The 18,131-nt window shown below is 37.8% G+C and overlaps 1 protein-coding gene across 3 annotated transcripts in view; it reads left to right on the plus strand.

The window, feature by feature from the left end:
- Positions 1–18,131, plus strand: part of LOC122521200 (complexin) — a 226,601-nt gene that overhangs the window by 160,264 nt on the left and 48,206 nt on the right. The window lies entirely within an intron of this gene.

The following is an 18,131-nucleotide window of genomic DNA, read 5'->3' on the forward strand; positions in this document are numbered from 1 at the left end:
TTAGGATGGCACATTCTCCCCCTCTCTCTCTCTCTATCTCTCTCTCTCTCTCTCTCTCTTTTGCTCTTTCATTTGCTCTTCCAGGCCTGAAACTTTATAACTTGAATGGCAAGTTGACCGAAAGGTTACTAGGCTTCTGATTCTCGTCAAGACAAACTAAAGACTTCCACTTCCACAAGTCGGAATGAACGGGTTAGGAGTAATTAATGTTCATTAAAAATTGCCTAATGCAACAAACAAGACGTTAAATCTGAACAGAATAATTACGATACAATTATTTGACAATATTAATAATTATTAAATTTGATCAGTTTTAGTTAAAATCCAATAACCGATTTATCGTGTCATTTCGTAACGATTAGTTTTTTTCAATGGAAATATAGGGGTATGGGTTTTCTTGTAACTATATTTAAAGTAATTTTTACGTAACTGATAATTGAAATTAAATGGAACAATTGGAAAGCTTACATAAGGAGGTACTTCCATTGAGGCTTAATAAACGTAAATCTCGTGCTAGGGTGTAACGTAGAAGCATATATCATACGTTATCGGTAGCACGTCGGATATGCACACACATTATGTATAGTGTACACGTGCCACGTATGAGAGAGAGAGAGAGAGAGAGAGAGAGACCGTGCAAGATATTGCACGTTACGATTGCGATCGGCAAAATAAATACGCGATATTCGCATCGGGATTTATTATTTTTATCTTATAGCAACGTCTCACGCGAAAAATTCTAATTTTTCTATTATTTTCCTAACGTTTGTTTGTCTTCCTTTTTCCTCCTTTTGTTTTTCTTTATCCTTACGACGCAATATCATTTCGTCTCTTTTACCAGATACTAGGGTGTGTACGGTCAAAGTTAAACTGTTTGTTACATCAAAGAGAAAAGGGAGAGAGAGAGAGATAGAAAGTGGGAAAACAAGTCATACGTGTATGGCATTTGTAATAACTAGTTTTACACGTTGTACACGTTCCGAACTATCAAAGACGAGTGCAATCTAATAACCAAGCGGACACTACCATCTACTACTACAGAACTAAAATACAGTAGTACAAAAGGCTTACTAATTGGACCCATATGTTTCCATGAATTACGGCATCTTTATGATATCGGTCTCATTGATAAATTTTAGTCTAAAGTGAACAATAAATGCATACGAAATTATTTGATCGTACTTAGTAAATGATAGTAAAAGTTTTAATGAGTTTCGTATCAATCGATAATATTACTTTTTTACATCGTCAAATAATTCTATGCAATTTTGAAGAAAACGATGAAAATAAATTAATGTCAATCGTTCGTCTGAATTTACGCATTCGCATGATAAATAGATTCGATATCTCTCGTTTCTGCGTAAATTTGTAAGTTGAAGCGATACATGGGGAAATAGAGAGAGAGAGACAGAGAAATAGATAGATGAAAAGATGGATATCGTCTCGAGTATTCGAAACGTAGGAGCACTCGTGGCACCGTAAACGCTAATTCATTGTAAATTTATACAATTAACCCCGGTGAAGCGTTGTTCTAGCCAATACTACTTGCTCCGTCAGTTTTCATGATGCCTTCCTCGTCGTAACCTCTACCCACCATAGTTCTCGGGTTCTCCCTTCTCTCTCTCACTCTCTCGTAAACTCCCCTTTTCAATGCTTCGCCGAGCAACTACCGCTACAATATCTGCCACCACTACTACTGCTACTCCTGCTACGATCTAAAACCTGACCTAAGTTAACCTGAACTTCTTAAACACACTCGCTATCGCACCATGCTACGTGGGATTTCACTTTTGAAACTATACGAAACCTTACGATCTTCTGTTTTCCCCTCCTTTGTCTGTTTCTTCGTTTTCTCTCTCTCTCTCTCTAACTATATTTCCCTGTTTAATGCAATAGTCGATGAATTGGTGCGAGAGAGATGATGAAAAGTCCCTTCGAAAATTGTCCCTCTCTCTCTCTCTCTTTCTCTCTTTAGTATCTCAACGTTCTCTCCTTGTTTCTCGACGAACGAGACGAACGACGACTACGAGTAATTAGAAGTCCCTGCTTTTGCAATGATATCGAATCGTAACCGGTAATGTTTTGTCAAAAGATACGAAATGGTATGAATGAATAAGAGAGAAAGAAGAGAGAGAGAGAGAGAGAGAGAGAGACAGTTGAAGAGAATCGTGTCGAGATCGTCTCTTCGTTATGCATAATTTGTTAGATATCAACGACCATTGTTCCTTCATTCAGTCAACGTCGCGTTTTCTTCTCCGACTTTCTTCTCAACGAGCTTCGTTTAACTTTAAAAAAAGAATTAAAAAAGAAAGAAAGAGAGAGAGAGAACTGGAAGGAAATGGAATACCAATACGGTGCTCGTTTATCTTGATGTGTACGAATTAAACAAAATAAGAGACGTAAGTGTTGGATTCTAACTAGATCTTGGTTTCTCCTTGCAACGTAACAAATTGCATAAGATTCTAGTGATCTCTTTCTCTCTCTCTCTCTCCTTTTTCTTCTTTCTTTTATTCTCTCTCTTTTCTTTTTTCTTACCGAGCACTTTAAACGATCGAAATATTTGTCTGACTTTCCAATGGTATCCCCAACGTTTTCGCTTAGACGTTCGATTATATTATTGTTATCGTTGCACGTTGTTCGTGAGACAAGATTTTTGTCTTGTTAAGAATATTCGACTCGTATAGCAAACGATGGTGTTGTCCTCCCCTTTTAAATTCCCTTCGATCGTCAATACGCACGCAGCAGCAGCAGCAGCAGCAGCAGCTTTCTTCTACGCTTTCTCGATTCTCGGATTGCTACCCTTCTCCCTCCCCCGTTTAACGAACATGTTCTCCTTCGTGAAAAAGTGTATTCCTTTCGTCGAGGCACGCACGGAGATAAGAAAGCAACGAAAAAAAAGAAAAAAAGGACGAACAGATAAAGAGAAAGAAACTTTTCGTTCGATGGAAAATCGTGGAATAATAGAAAGAAAATGGAATCGAAAGAGGAGAAAGCATTTTTCAGTAAAGGAGATTCTTACTTTCTCTCTCTCTCTCGACAACGGGACGACATTTCTACGACGAGTTGAACGAAGAGGAGCCACGCTAAAAAAGTAAAGGACACGATATAAAAACGTATTTCTCACTCCGTCGAATATATTTCTCTGAAACGTGTGTATTCCTCGATGGTATTACGTTTTCGTATCCGGTAACATCGGACTGAGATCTCTTTTTCTGCTTCCTTCCTCCTATTTTTCATTTATATAGATATTTTTTTTAAATACTTTTTTATTTATTTTCATTAAAAATATTTTACTCGCGATATTCCCTCGTATAAAATTTCAAATCGTTCCCTCTATTTATGAGATGGACGAACGAAGTAGGGTGAGTCGATAATTGGTCGGACAAGAAACACCGATTCGAGTTAAAAATGTAAACGCCGCGTAGCACGAAAAAGAAAAAAAAGAAGAAAGATTCTTCGATATCGACGCAAAATATATATGCATACATATATTATGTATATATATATATAAATGTTCGCGTGTAGGAATTCAATGAAAAGAATTCGCGTCCCAATTTAAAATAACTCGGGAGAGATATAAAATAATCTGAAAAAATGGAGTCTATGGAACGTGTACTATAGGACTTTTTTTCGTTGACCGTGTCTATCCCTTAGTTTGAATCCATTTAAAAGCTTTTTTTTTCACGAAAGTAAAGGATTTAAGGGCTTAGCCTTGGAGAAAGAGAAATGAACGAAAATAAAGGATAGAAATTGGTTCTGGTATTGCGTGACTCTAACGACAGTTCGAGTTAGCATAACTGAATTTTCGTTGAACCGAACGTGGACCAAACGTGGTGGTTAACAATTGGAATACGAATATCCCAGGGATATACATATATGTATGACGAAGGGCCACGAAGGATCGTCCGACATATGTCTACTACAACACAGATATACATATATACATTTGCAACTAAACCTTTACTAATATTCTATGTATACTCAAACATTACATCCAGTTCTCTCCATCTTAAAATACATGGAAACGTAGAAATTCTTGTTCTATGTTTTTCCACGTTGCTGCTACTGCTACTGCTACTGGCTCTTCTACAACTTTTCACATTATTCTATCGAGTAGGGTGGCACAAATCGTTATTAATGGAACAACTTTGTACCCAATGGAGAAGACTTTTCAATAAGTAAGTTAATTCCCCTCCTCCCTCTGTCCTTTTTCGTTGTAAGTTATGGTCTTTCTTCTCGCTATAAAATCGATTACTTTAGTGATATTATTACATTAACGAATCAATCGGTTCGCGCGTATTCTTTCTATTAATATCAATCACATTTTAACCCCTTCAACGGCACGCGAAGCAACGTGAAATTCGTGTTTCTAATATTTTTCGAGTTATGATTACAACGTAATGCGAGATTGATATCGAACGTTACTTTTTTCTTTCCTTTTTATATCACATTTTAATCTGCATTTTCTTAGGACTTATCTGCACAAAGAATAAAACTAGCTCGCGATTAGAGGATTAAATGATCGATTGAAACATTATTTTCATTATTCCCTACCGATACTTACACTCGATCAAAATAATCTCAAATAACGGGGATAGAAAGAGAGAGGGGTGGAGAGGAGAGGAGAGGAAGAAAAAAAAAATTGCAGGGAATCGAGACGATTTCCCGTCTCGGTGCTCATCGCAGATAGAAGGACACCTGGGGCCCCTCGTTACACATTCAACGGACCGCAAAAGTATCCGCTCGCAGATTGGATTTTCCATACGATGCGACGCACGTGTATACCTCTCTCTCTCTCTTTCTTTTTTTCTCTTTTACACAGACTCGAAACAGTTCATCGAAGCATGGACCAACGAAAGAAAAAAGAAAGAAGGATGATATGACCCTTCTGACAGAATAAAAGAAAAGAGGGTAGAAAAAAATAACAAGCAACAGTAAAGGAAAACCAAAAGCAAATTTTAACCATCCTCTCTCTCTCTCTCTCTCTCATCTCACAATCGTTCACTTCCTATTTCATATTATTTATTATTTTCGTATTACCCGTGTTAAAAATATTTTCGATTTGTCACTCGATAATTTATATCAGTTATATTAAAACACTCGATTGTTTTTATCGATTGATAACAAAAACACGTACGAATTATTGACGATAGTAATTCGTAGAAGAAAAAAAACGATACCTTCGTCGTATTTCGTATTTTTAATTCTTAAACAATTGATAACGCAGTACCGTTTAACGACATCCTAGTGACAATAATTTATATAATCCTATATATATATAAAAAGTTGATCCTACAAAATAAATAAATAATATTTGAAATTGAAAATCTATTAATTACGAAGAAAGCTGATGAAATATTTGTAGAGGTGGAAAAACGTCGGAAGGGGAGGTGGGAAGGGGACTCTACGGGAAAGTGACAGGAAATTTGGATCGTATACCGATACACGGGGGTAACAATTTATGTACATTCTGCCCAGCGAACTGTACCTGTTCATAAAAGCGGCAGCCACTTTTCCTCTCGTACGGGCTATCGCGTTTCCGCAGGACTGAACGAAAAGCCACCTTAATACCATCATAACGAAACCGTCAATCGTGACTCACAACCGCATCTAATGCGATATACGTTAAAACGTGCGTAGGAAAATAAGTGTTAACGGGGAACACTAATCCAAAAGGGAGAAAGAGGAAGTTAAAGATATATATACGTGTGTATGTGCGTGTGTGTGTGTGTATGAGTGTGTTAAATCTTGTTAAACGTACCGATGGAATTGTCGCACACGTCTCTGCGTTTACGATAATAAAAATTCCGTTATTGAAAAAGAAAGTCTGGTTAGGCGAAGATAAAGTCTCGATGTATTGAAAAATAACTCGATACTCGAGTTAACTTTTCGCGGAATTTTTCTTCGCAACAGATATCATTGTTCGCTATTTTTAGCAAATGTTCAATGCCTCGTCACGCGGAAAACTCGGCTAAACTTTTTTTCCTTCTTCTTCTTCTTCTTCCACCCTATTCCAATTAATCGAGTCGGCAATCGAAGGATTTATGATTTCGTTGCATCCAAGCGTGAGTGGAACTTGGAAATGGTATCCCAAGAGAAATAAAATGAGAAAGAAAAAGAAAGAGAGAGAGAGGGATAATCTTCTACTTTGGGTTAAACGATTGTGTCCCTTTTTTACGTGTGTTTATGGCAGAAAATAAATCATGGATATATATTTGTTCTTTTTATCGTTTCTGTTGCGGGTGATCTTAATCAAGTATCACAAAATGGGATATTCATCGATCATTTCTGCGTTTTCACATTAAAAATAATGTATATATGTACTGTAATTGATTCGATTATGAATTTGCATTCGACTTGACGATTATTATAGATAAATAACATCTTGAAAATCTTCGATATTTTTACCCTCGAGTAAAACGACTCCGACGCGACGTTGGGTGCGGGAATTTGTTTCGAAAAAGGGGTCGTTGATTTCAAAGAATCAAGCAGATAGAGGAAGGAAAGAAGGAAGGAAGGAAGGAAGGAAGGGCTGGATCCAAGGACGAAGTTGAAAAAGCCGCAATAGGGGGTGCGTAAAGTTCAGTGGGTCAAACGATGAGACCTCGGTAAATAGGAGACACAAGTGAGAGAGAGAGAGAGACAGAGAGAGATGGTAAACCGAACGTAAGTGGAGTGTGTAACGCCACTAAAATAGTCGCATATCCGTTCCGGATTTACGCGAAACCAGTGAATTTCTCGAGGACGTGCTAAGCGGCTGGATTAGCGATTAACGATCCCCACGTTTACGGTTTTGTCCCACAAAATAGAAGAGAAGAAGGAAGTCAAAGAGAGAGAGAGAGAGAGAGAATAAAGTGTATCAATTAATTCGATTCCTTGATATTAAAATAATGAATCAAAGTTTTTATTACGAAGAATAACAAATTTATGATTACCTTACAAATAAATATTAAATTTATTAATAATAAAACCGAATCTCAATATTCGATAGAATAAAATAAATATGACGATATCGAAAAATTGGAAATATCGTGTCGATCGAAAATACAGCAAGCATCTACGCATTTTTTTTTCGTGTCACCATCACCTCGAGTATCCGCAGTGCCGTTGTTGGCTACTTTCCAAAATCCCGGAGGTCACGCGCGCGTTTTCTCTCCCTCTCTCTCTCTCTCTCTCTCACTCCCTTTTTCTCCCTGGTTCAGTCTATATCTCGCATTTTGTAAATTGGGGTTAGTTGAACAATCCCTCGACGCATCTTCTTCTCTCTTTTCTTTTTACGACAGCAATCATTTGTTTTCTTAAATTATTCCTTTCCTATTTCCCTTTTTTTTTAATTTTGTTACCGTTTATTTGTACATTTGATCTACTTAATCGTTCCTATGATATTCTATAAATTATTGTCTTTTTAATTACTCTCCCTTTTTGCACGAGTTTTAGTTACTTCTTTTATTTCGAACGGGTCATCAATCCATTTCAATAACCGTGCCCATCGTTGCTTGACTTTAACAATCCGACGTGACTAAATCGTTGACTATTCCGTAATTTATTTTATAACTTTTTACGAGAAAGAAAAAAAGAAAAATTGCGGAATAAATGAAAATCGAGAAGTACTCGAAAATTTTGACGGAGACGTTCGAACGAGATCAGCTGATCTCCTTTCCCGCAAGAGAGAAAAAAGGCACAGTCCTTTTTTTTCTATTTGATAAACCTTCTCTCCTCCCTAACGCCCCCCCCACCCCTCGATTCTACCTGTCTTCCGTAATACCAACGCGCATCTTTTCCTTTATCGGAATGGGATTTTCCCAAGGATTTATGAAACTGGTTGGATGAAAACTATCCATCTCTTCGGAAACCCGACAAACGCAACACTAACGCGATAACGTCCTCCAGATAGTCCCGTTTTTATCTGTGAACGTTCGATAACTTTCCGTCATCGTCATCTTCGACGTCACCGCGACTCGTCTTTTTTCTTTTTTTTTTTCTTTTTTTATTCTTCATATATTTCGAATCATCGATCGAAAATAAAAAAATACGCGCACCTCTTCGTTTGCTCTTATCGCGAAATATTATGAATTGAAGTAATAAAAAAAGAAAAAAAAGAAAAGGAAAAGGCTAAAATGTACGAGGGAAAAATCGTCGGAATTTTTTCGAAAGCGAAACAAAAAGAAATGTAGTTCCCATTGAAAAGTGCATTAACGAACGTTGAAAGCTGCTCGCTCTTATCCCCCTTGCTTTGTGCGTATAAAATTCTTTGTTTAATAGATATTATACTAGGAATCTTAATGAGCACCCCTACCCAAATGTTTTACTACTTTCACGATGATATTCGAGCATCTCTCTCTCTCTCTCTCTCTTCTAATCTTTCTTTCTTTTATACCCCATCAAAAGCATTTTTTAACAAGATATAAAAATCCGTTGATCATTCACAAATATTTTGTTCTTCTCGTCTCTTAAACATTCGAAGAACAATTTAATGAATTTGTTATCCTTTAAACAATAGTACTTCAGTTTTTTTCCTTTCTTAACTACTTTCAAACGTCATTTCCATACCTCGTTTATCCATCTTTTCATCGTTCATTTATATCATGCAAGTATGTATGCAAGTATTTATTGTATATATATATATTTATGTATAATACAGGTTGCACGTATATATGATACTTCGACGATAATTTAAACGAATCTTCTCGTTATTTCCAATACCGTTGGTATTTTCCCCCCATCGAATCTCATATACGCGCTCTTGAAAAGGTATGCATTACTAAAAGAAAGAAAGAAAGAAGGAAAGAAGAAGAAGAAGAAGAGAATAGATCTGGAAAAGGAAGTTTATCGAGAAAATTTATTGAATCAATATACAAGTTCAAGCTCAAAACTATTGGAACTATTTTGCTTTTTATTTTTATTTTTAAAAAAGAAAAAAAAAAACCGTTGTACCTTCCGAAGTGAGAAAATATTGTCCGAAGAGAGAGGGAGAGAGAGAGAGAGAGGAAAAAAAACATCGAACGTAACGAAAAAAAAAAAAAAAAGAAGACACGTATTCGAACGATTTATCGCGAACAAAACTATTGGATACCGAACAAAACAGGGAGGATAGGGAAAGTTGTGTATTGTATTCGACGAAAACTCAACGATCATCCCTCGTTTCATAATGCGACCAAATGGAAAGAACTTTTCTTTTTATTTTTTTTTCTTCCCCCCCCCCTTCGGGGCAAGATCGATTTAATGCGCTTCGAAAACGATCTCTACGATTCGTTCTATCGGAATGACGGATAATAGGATTTCTGATAAGCGTCGATACATTATCGGGCAAACGGTCAAATCCCATGCTCTAGTAAACGAAAACGGTGCACCTATGCGAAAAAAATACTTCGACGAAAAGTCAAAAGAAAGAAAAAAATGTCTCTTTTTGATTCGATTTGATTCGATTGTACTTTTTTCCTTCGGTCAATTATTTTTCCAAATGTAGAGACAAAATATATTGAGGATACGTAGCGGATATAAATGGAACATTTCGCAGGACGGCTTTAAATGTCATTAATTAGCGGTCAAGCTGCTAAATAGCCAGTAGGTAACAGAATGAACCGACTGGTCTACCAATTAAACCTTTCTAATCTCGATCGTCACGGTTTCCGCCGAATCTCCACTTAAGCCTTAGCGGACCTCAAACTGGTCCTTTCTAATCCTTGTTATCGTGTTAGTACAGCGCGTATCCGTTCTCGACGAAATTATATGGAAATTCATTGCATCATTGTAAAACTAAGCTCATTAGTTAGTTTTGACGTAACAATCGGTAAGGATTGCCCGTTGTTAGATAAGATTAAATCGATAAGATTAAAAATATTTTCCAACGTAAATGCTGCGAAACGAAATAATTAATCAACTGAAAGGACAATTAATTAAGGTGAACGAATCTATGGTTTTCCTTTTCAAAAGACAATAATTTCTTTTGAATGTTATGCTGAGAGAGAAAGAGTCATCTCAAAGATAACGATGAAAAATAGAAAGATAATTGGAGCTTTCCTCGGGGACGACAGACAACGAAATATTTATAATACCTCGGGGACTTTGTTCGCGTCGAGCAACTGAAAGAAAAGAAAAATCCCAAAAGAAAAAAGAAAAAAGAAAAAAAAAGAAAACAAAAAAAGAAAATCGACTAACTTATTCGCGGGTACTTGTTCGGTCAGTAATTATGAATCCACATTGCGGTAGGTAATTTTCTTGGCGATAATTACTTGCCAGTCGACGCGATGCGCCGTAATTTTCGCTGGCAGACGCAACGCACTCCTCCTTCCGTACTTCGTCTACCCTTTTTCGACCCTCCAACCCTTCGCGGCACCACGTCAGCCGTCTACGTTTAACCGTAACTCTCGGCTAGCACAACTACTACCACCTACGTATCCTTCCTACCTACCTACCTACCTACATACCTACCTACCTTCTGTTTAGAGATTTATTTCACGGGTTGCATTCGGTGCATAACGTATGCGGCTGCTCTTAAACTCGATTTCCAGACGTGCCGCGTCGAAACGAAACCGTTGTTCCGAGCAAAAGCCCCAATATCCGTATCTCGTATCGTTTTCGTTGTTTGTCTTCTTCCAACTTCCTTTTTTTTCCTCGACTCCCTTCCTCCCCCCTCCCCATCACTGCCTTCACTCTCTCATCTCTCCCTCTCTTTCTCTTTTTCACGCTTTCTCCATAAATTCACGGTGAATGTAATTTACGAACATAACTTGGTACGGACCAAACGATGCATCATTTCCATATTCGAACGTTGTTCCTACATTTGATTTATTCGTATAAATTTATCTCGTTAATGATATCACCCCCAAACGCGATATCAATTACGATATTTTTCCTACCGAGATAATTAAGCTTTATAGATAATTGAAATGGATCGATCGTTCTCGCGTAGAAATACACGCACACGCACACACATACGCCTACGTACGTACGTGACTTTTTTTATGATAATCCGTGACGAAAAAAAATTGCTTAAGGAAGAAAGAAAAGCGATATTGCTCAGGGTCATTTTCTATGATTCCTTTTAGCTCGTAAAAGTACTTACGACGAGTGTGTATATAAAAGAATGCTTCCTTTCATAGCTGGCTCTCTCTCTCTCTCTCTCTCTCTCTATGATCACAAATATATATTCCATTTTCGTCTTTTCGTTAGTTGTCCGAGCGTGACGGTGATTTTCTTGGTCGCAAAGCGTCTGGCTAAGTACGTTTGATTGTAACCTGCCCGGCCAGGTTTAAGGCTGATTTACGGTCAAATGTACGATCGTACTACCCCCATGGTGGTTTCGAGTACACGTGAGCTGACTATGTCGAGATCCCATTCTCAATGTGTTAAACCACATTGGCGTTAAACCACCACCTTTTTCCTCTTCTCTTTCCCTCTTAACCACTCTTTTCCTCTCTTTCTTTCTTGCTTTCTTTTTCTTTGCTTTTTCCTCCTTGCTTCATTTCTATTGTAAATGGAAAGAATCTTATCGATGTGTACGTGCGGAAATACCACGACTCTTTTTCTTATTTTTTTTTTTTTTCTTTCTTTCCTTTTTCTACTACTTTCTTTCTCTTGGGTTGTACTCCTGTGATGGAATCGAACGGTTCGACGATCTCTTCGAATGAGAGAACAATAAGAAGCAAGAACAAGAGAGAGCAAGAGAGAGAGAGAGAGAAAAAGAGAGAGTACATCGACGGAGGAAAGAAAAAGAAGAAACCGAGACAATTAGACGAACGATCGAATTCTCCCTCTCTCTTTCTCTCTCTCTCTCTCTCTCTCTCTCTCTCTCTTTAAGGGGCTCATCCCGATACGACGTGAACAAGCCCCGGCCGTTGGATTCTCGAAGGGTATTCGATTTGTCGCTGAACGTGAAATTAAATGACCCCGATGCTCGTGAAGGAGTCAAGCAAATAGTAGGTACGAGGGGGAGAAAAGTAGAAAAGGAAAACCTCGAGGAAAACAATCGTGTTCGAAGGAAATCGCGTGGGCGTCGAACCAGCTAAGAATTTCTTCCGTACTTTATTTTTTCTTTTCCCTTTTCCTTTTTCCCCCTTACAGCACTTGTACTCTTTTTTTCTTTCTTTCTCAAAACTGCATCGTATTAATTTCGTTAAGGGGGTTTGGAGGGGGGGAGGGGGGAAAGATCTCTTTGATGAAACATCGATTTACACCTTTGCTTTTACCTTTCTCGTAAATTCGTAAAGAGAAAAATGTCGTCGGAATTTAAAAATAAAATCAATCTCGATATATCCATGGTGATAGATATATGTGTGTGAGAAAATAGACTATATATATATATATAGTTGAAATTTGTTTTTCAATAATATTTAAACATAATATAGAGAGAGAGAGAGAGGACGGAAAACTACAATTTAGGAAATTGTGTTAGAGAGAAACACGTATACGCATACGTTCTCATAGGATACACGAATACTGTTGGTATATCCAATAGCAGGTAGAACCTTATCTCTACCTCCATACGTTTCAGTCAGGGCTCTGTTCAATCTCAATAGGAGGAGTCTCGTAGATCGTCGTTCCTTGCTAATTTGTCGATATTAATGATAACCCTCCCCCCCCATTTTCCACCCCGAACGACGATCTAACTTTACGAGGGGCCTCGAAACGCGCACAACGCTATTGTGTCCTTTCGGAAAATCGAAGACAATCGTTTCCACTTTGTATCTCGTTGCAAGTAAAGTGGAATAAACGATACGAGAGAAAGAAGGGCCGAAGGAAAAAAGGGATGATCGTAAGTGATTCGATATATCGTAGTATAACACCAATTCTTTCTTTCGAAGTGGGACAACAAAATTTGTCTCTAAAAAAGAAGAAGAAGAAGAAGAAGATGAAACTGCCTTAGCCATATCTTTCGTTTTAAACTTTCCGACGATTCTTATTTTTCTCTCTCTCTCTTACTCGCAAAGAATGCTAGGAACGTCATCGGGTATGGAATCTCGCAGACTACGAAAAAGAAAAAAAAAGAAAAAGAAAAGAGTAGAAGAAGGGTATATAGGAACTGACAATTAAGCAGGAACGGAATGGGAGTGGAATAAACGATGAGTGGGTTGAATGAGGAAGAGACAGTGAGAGAAAGGGAGAAGTAAAATAAAAATAAAAGGAAGATGGAGGCTCTACGAGTGGATGCGACGATCTGGATTCAGTCCCCCGCCCCCCGCATCCCGCCCCACCCCCCCGGTCGAAGGCTCGCACTATAAAGTTGCTCTTAAAGTATTCCCATATCGCTCGGGAAAGCCAGCCTCGGTATGCCAATATAGTGCCAGCACACCCTTTGTCATCGTTCTCATTCCCGAACGTGCCTCGCTGGCAACTCCATTCCTGGCCCTTGTTTTCTCCTTCATTCAAGAAAGAGAGATAGAAATATATATAGAGAGAGAGTGAGAGAATATATTCCCATCGTCATCGAAGAAGGGCTACACGACGATGACCCCCCCCCCCCCCACGCCCACCCCAACCCTATCGATCTGATGCGTGATGGTATGTCCTCCGCGTGCCAATGCAGATAATTGACCGCACCGATAACGATCGTCGTCATCAGTTGTCTCCCGATATACCATATTCTCCTTCCTGATAATTTCAACGTAATCTTGGGGAACGATTACTTCTCTCCTTGAATTCGATCCGATGAAGATCGTCGATAATTCGAGATCTCGTTGAAATGATTTCCATTCGCGAAGTAAACATTACATAAGGATTATACGATTCACGGTGATCGTAACATTAATATTCAGGTTTATTAACCCAGAGCAAGAATTAGCAAGACCGTATCGTCGTTCGATAGCGTCGTCGACTTGTCGCCGTTAGCAAGTATAATTATGGGAATAGGTTCATTTCTATTTCACATACAATTAACCTAGACTAAATTGGAACGTAGCAACAACGGGTTGGTTGGCTGTTCTGGCTGGCCTTGCTCAGAACATTGCGTTCGATATCAACGAACCGTTAAACGGCTCCTATGTCGGACTAAGTTAAATAACGTTAACTTTTCCGTAACGTTAATGTTTTAAGGAAATGCAACCGGATGAAGGTGTTTGTCTATTTAATGAAACGATCTGTTAATATATTTCTAATTAGATTTACGAAGAGAGACGGATACAAATTTGAATAATATGATCATTAAATTAATGTCTAATGCATACATTTTCTCGCTTTTCCATACCTGACATTGTCTTATGACGTAGAAATAATGAAATAGAGTGTTTCAAGGCACGGAAGGATGCGGAAATGCAACCACGTTGGGTTACGCGAATAACCGGATTTGGAAATGTCGGAATAACATACGTATACCCGTTGAAATAGCTTGGTTACACTTATATATATATATAAATTGTATATGCATCCAAATGTATAGCATATCTATATAGGTAAACAGATAGCATGGCATTAGATTCCATGCTCAAATCGTTACTCGTAACTCATGAGATCTCGACGGTTTATCCTGTGGCCGCTCGTTTGCCGTTCGTGCGAATATACGTTATGGAATATAGTCCCCTAAGGCTTTTATACGGCACGCAGAAAAGATGTATTCGAGTGATTCAGAGAGAATCAACGCGACACCATAGAATTTGACGTCTTTCTTTAAACGAACGATTTTCCAACGATAATTTTTCCCAACCCCAGTGCAGGTAAACGTTATCGTGACTATCATATTACTTACGTTCAATTAATTATGCTATCATACTAGAATTTATTTCGATCTTATGTTACCTTAATTAAACCGATGTATTTTAATTAATGAAGATACACATACGTACGCGTGCTTTTAGATACTTTTTTTTGTTCTCTTGGTTATATAGGAGTTAATAGATGAAAATGAAAAAACGATTATACGAGATATCGTATCTTGCGTAAATAATACGTCCGTACGATTCGCGTACGAGTTAAGAATAGTTTTGCAATTGTTAGTGATAAGCTCATTTATAAGGCTAGAAGTCAGGCACAAGTAAGTAGTTTGCGTGCGTAAGTGGAAACGAACGGAACTCGCGCGTCGTTGGTAACACGTCATCGCGATAACACAAGTACTGGATATTGCATCAACCGTGACGAACAATAGCATACCGATCGTTTGTGCCAATACGCAAAGTCCAACCGGAATCAAACCCATTGTTTGACGAACGCAAAACCACCGTAGACGAATCTCTTCGCAAATGTTCCTACGTACGTATATAATACGTATAATACATAATACATAATACATATATCTATGATTCTATATGTATGTATGTATGTTCAGCTTAGAATACGATACCAAGCCAGTATCGATAATTTGCGAGGACCAAAAACGATTACACCTGACTTCTCACTTATTGTTAAAATCATACGCGTTTACGATGTAACAGTTAAAGTTCATTAGGAATCAAGCATTAACCGAGGAATCGTCATATGTTCAAATCCTTTGTTACCATCTCTCCCGGGCGATATTTAATCCGAGAATCTCGAGTTGTCTTATCTGCTTTGAGTATAATTACTCATCTGAACGAGGAAGTTTGCTTAGTGGGAAGATCGGGTTAAAGGAAAGAGGATTAGAGGAAAGAAACTTTCGAAGATGGAAGATAAACCGAACAAGTTTTCATTATATACAAAATATCTAGTGAGCCATATGTATAAAAGTTAAAGAGTAATAATAATTATATGAGAAAGTGTATATATATATATTTTTTTGTAATCGTTATACTTCAAGTTTTCTCAAGTCGAATCGAAGAAGAGACTTCGTATTAGAATTAACAGTCGTATTGCGTTAAGTTAGATCGACGAAGGAACAACATCTGTTACCAATTGCGAAACACGTACACCTGCCGCATGATCGCTCGAACATGTCGTATACACGCGAGCTCAGCAACATATGTACGTACAAGTCAATGTACTTACACAATCAAAAGGAGAGAAACACACCGTCCAAAGGAAAAGACAGATACGGAAACTCGTTTCATTCATTCTATGTTAAACATCGCGAAGGTTAGACTATCCAGAACATACCGAGTGGCTTTCGAAAGTTACACTTTCTGGACAATGAAAGAGGGGAAAATTCAGACGACTTTCCGACAAACTTCTCCGCGTTGGGTCACTCTACCTGTTCGCTCAACGAGCCCACTACAGAACAAGCTTTGCATTATCACATTGACTGTTAAACTAAACTTCCATAAATTCATGACATTTATCTAATATCTCTTATAACTTTTTGGTAGATTAAATATACGAGAAAATTCATTTATATATATATAATATATACGTTAGGTTTAAAACTTATTAGAAAGAATACTTTGTATATGAAATTTTAGCAAATTTTGAAATAACATTGACTCAAATTTTTACTACGCCGCTGTATTCAAGCAGTTCGCGTATTAAAAAAATTATTATACTATTTGATATTTCTTTTTTTCGTATGTTTCACGTAAATTTTCGTATTATTCGATAAAAATGACATTTCGAACAGATTTGATCCAATTGAAATGAAACTCGTAAGTATTAATTAGTTTTAAAATCAAACGATGTAATACGAAACAGATTTTGTAGAAAATTTTATTGGATATTCTATTTATAGTATCATCGAAAAGTCGAAAATATTGAAAGGTCAATGGTAATTACTCAATTTTCTTTTTTTTTCGACATCAATGCACGGACAACGATCGATCAATTTGAAATATGACGAAATAAAAGCGGGAGTATCGTAAATTTTCAACAGTACTCTAAGAACAAATTCGCGTCGATAAATTTCTTAGGCTCCTCTCTCGTGGGTGTATAGTAACAAATGTTTATTGACGATATTACGATGGAGAGAATAAGAGCAAAAATAAAACGAACGAATAAAAGAGAAAGATAATGGTGGAAAAGGGCATGGAAAGTCTCGTAGTTGAAAGCTTGGGACACGAGGTGTACCTCGTGACTGATGCATGGAAAGGCTTGATAAATCGGTCGAAACTCATTGCTGTTTCGAGAATAAAGGGCTTGTGGGTGATATATCTATATAGTATAGACAGATATATATATATATATATGCAATGACTTAGACAGGAGGATCAACGGAGACAGAGAAACATGAACGAAATGAGTGAGATTTGGGCTCGATCGTATGGTTGGGAACTAGAGAAGGGCATACAATGAACTTACAGTGGATGACGATGGTTAAAAAGAGGGTGAGTAAGGTCGGACAACCACGATGGCATAATGCAGAGCTAGCAAAAGGGCTATATAGGACGCGTGCAATAATGCCAAGTACATCAAATAGAAATATAGCAACAATCTGAAAGAGAGAGAGAGAGAGAGAAGGCAAAGTCCTTTCGACGAACCTTCGGCTTTGATAGCTCGCGATCGACCTCCTCCAGTTAATGGGTCGAAGGTCGCAAGCCCTATTAACTAGGAACCGCGAGTAGTTCGAGTAGCAAGTAGACCCTATAAATTATATCGCTCGTTAAGTGAACCCCGCACGTGAGAATATTCCTTAATGGCTTCTCTTCCCTCTTCTTCTCTTTCATCCCTCACCCTATCCCTTTCTCGCCCCCTCTCTCTCTATATATATATATATATGGAATGCGTACACTTTTCGCACAGCCATTAATTGCAATTTCCTAGGACGTTATTTTCAAAGTCGATTTTTATCCAAATCAACGATAAGATTTTCTTCTGATACTTTTCAATTTAAGCTGACCTACTATTTTATTTAAAATCCACTTGATGTTTATAAAAAATTTGAAAAAGATCATTTAAAAGGCATGCCTATTTTCTCTACTCTTCTAATCAAAAAACACCAATACATATATTAAAAAAACGAACTGTTAAGTAAAACATTTAGAATGGTTCACATGTAACCTACATATATACATATACTTCTCGTACATTATTCGTACATATGTAGAACTTACATACATGGATATCGTTGACGGTCCTCTGAGAAATAGAAAGGAATGCAGAAGGAAGAAGAAGAAGAAGGAAAGGAGGAGGAGGAGGAGGAGGAAGAGGAAGAGGAGAAAGAGAAGGGGATCGTGAAAGTATGGAAGGGGGAGTCGAAGATTTTTCTAGCCCTCTCCGACCGGCGCGTAGACTCCCTTTCAACCCCTCCGAACCAGTAGACTCCCACCCTCCTCGTAACAGGAGCACGCCCACTGTGAAGA

The sequence above is a fragment of the Polistes fuscatus genome, unplaced genomic scaffold (assembly GCF_010416935.1).
Source record: "Polistes fuscatus isolate 324 unplaced genomic scaffold, CU_Pfus_HIC Scaffold4, whole genome shotgun sequence".
NCBI lineage: Eukaryota > Metazoa > Arthropoda > Insecta > Hymenoptera > Vespidae > Polistes > Polistes fuscatus.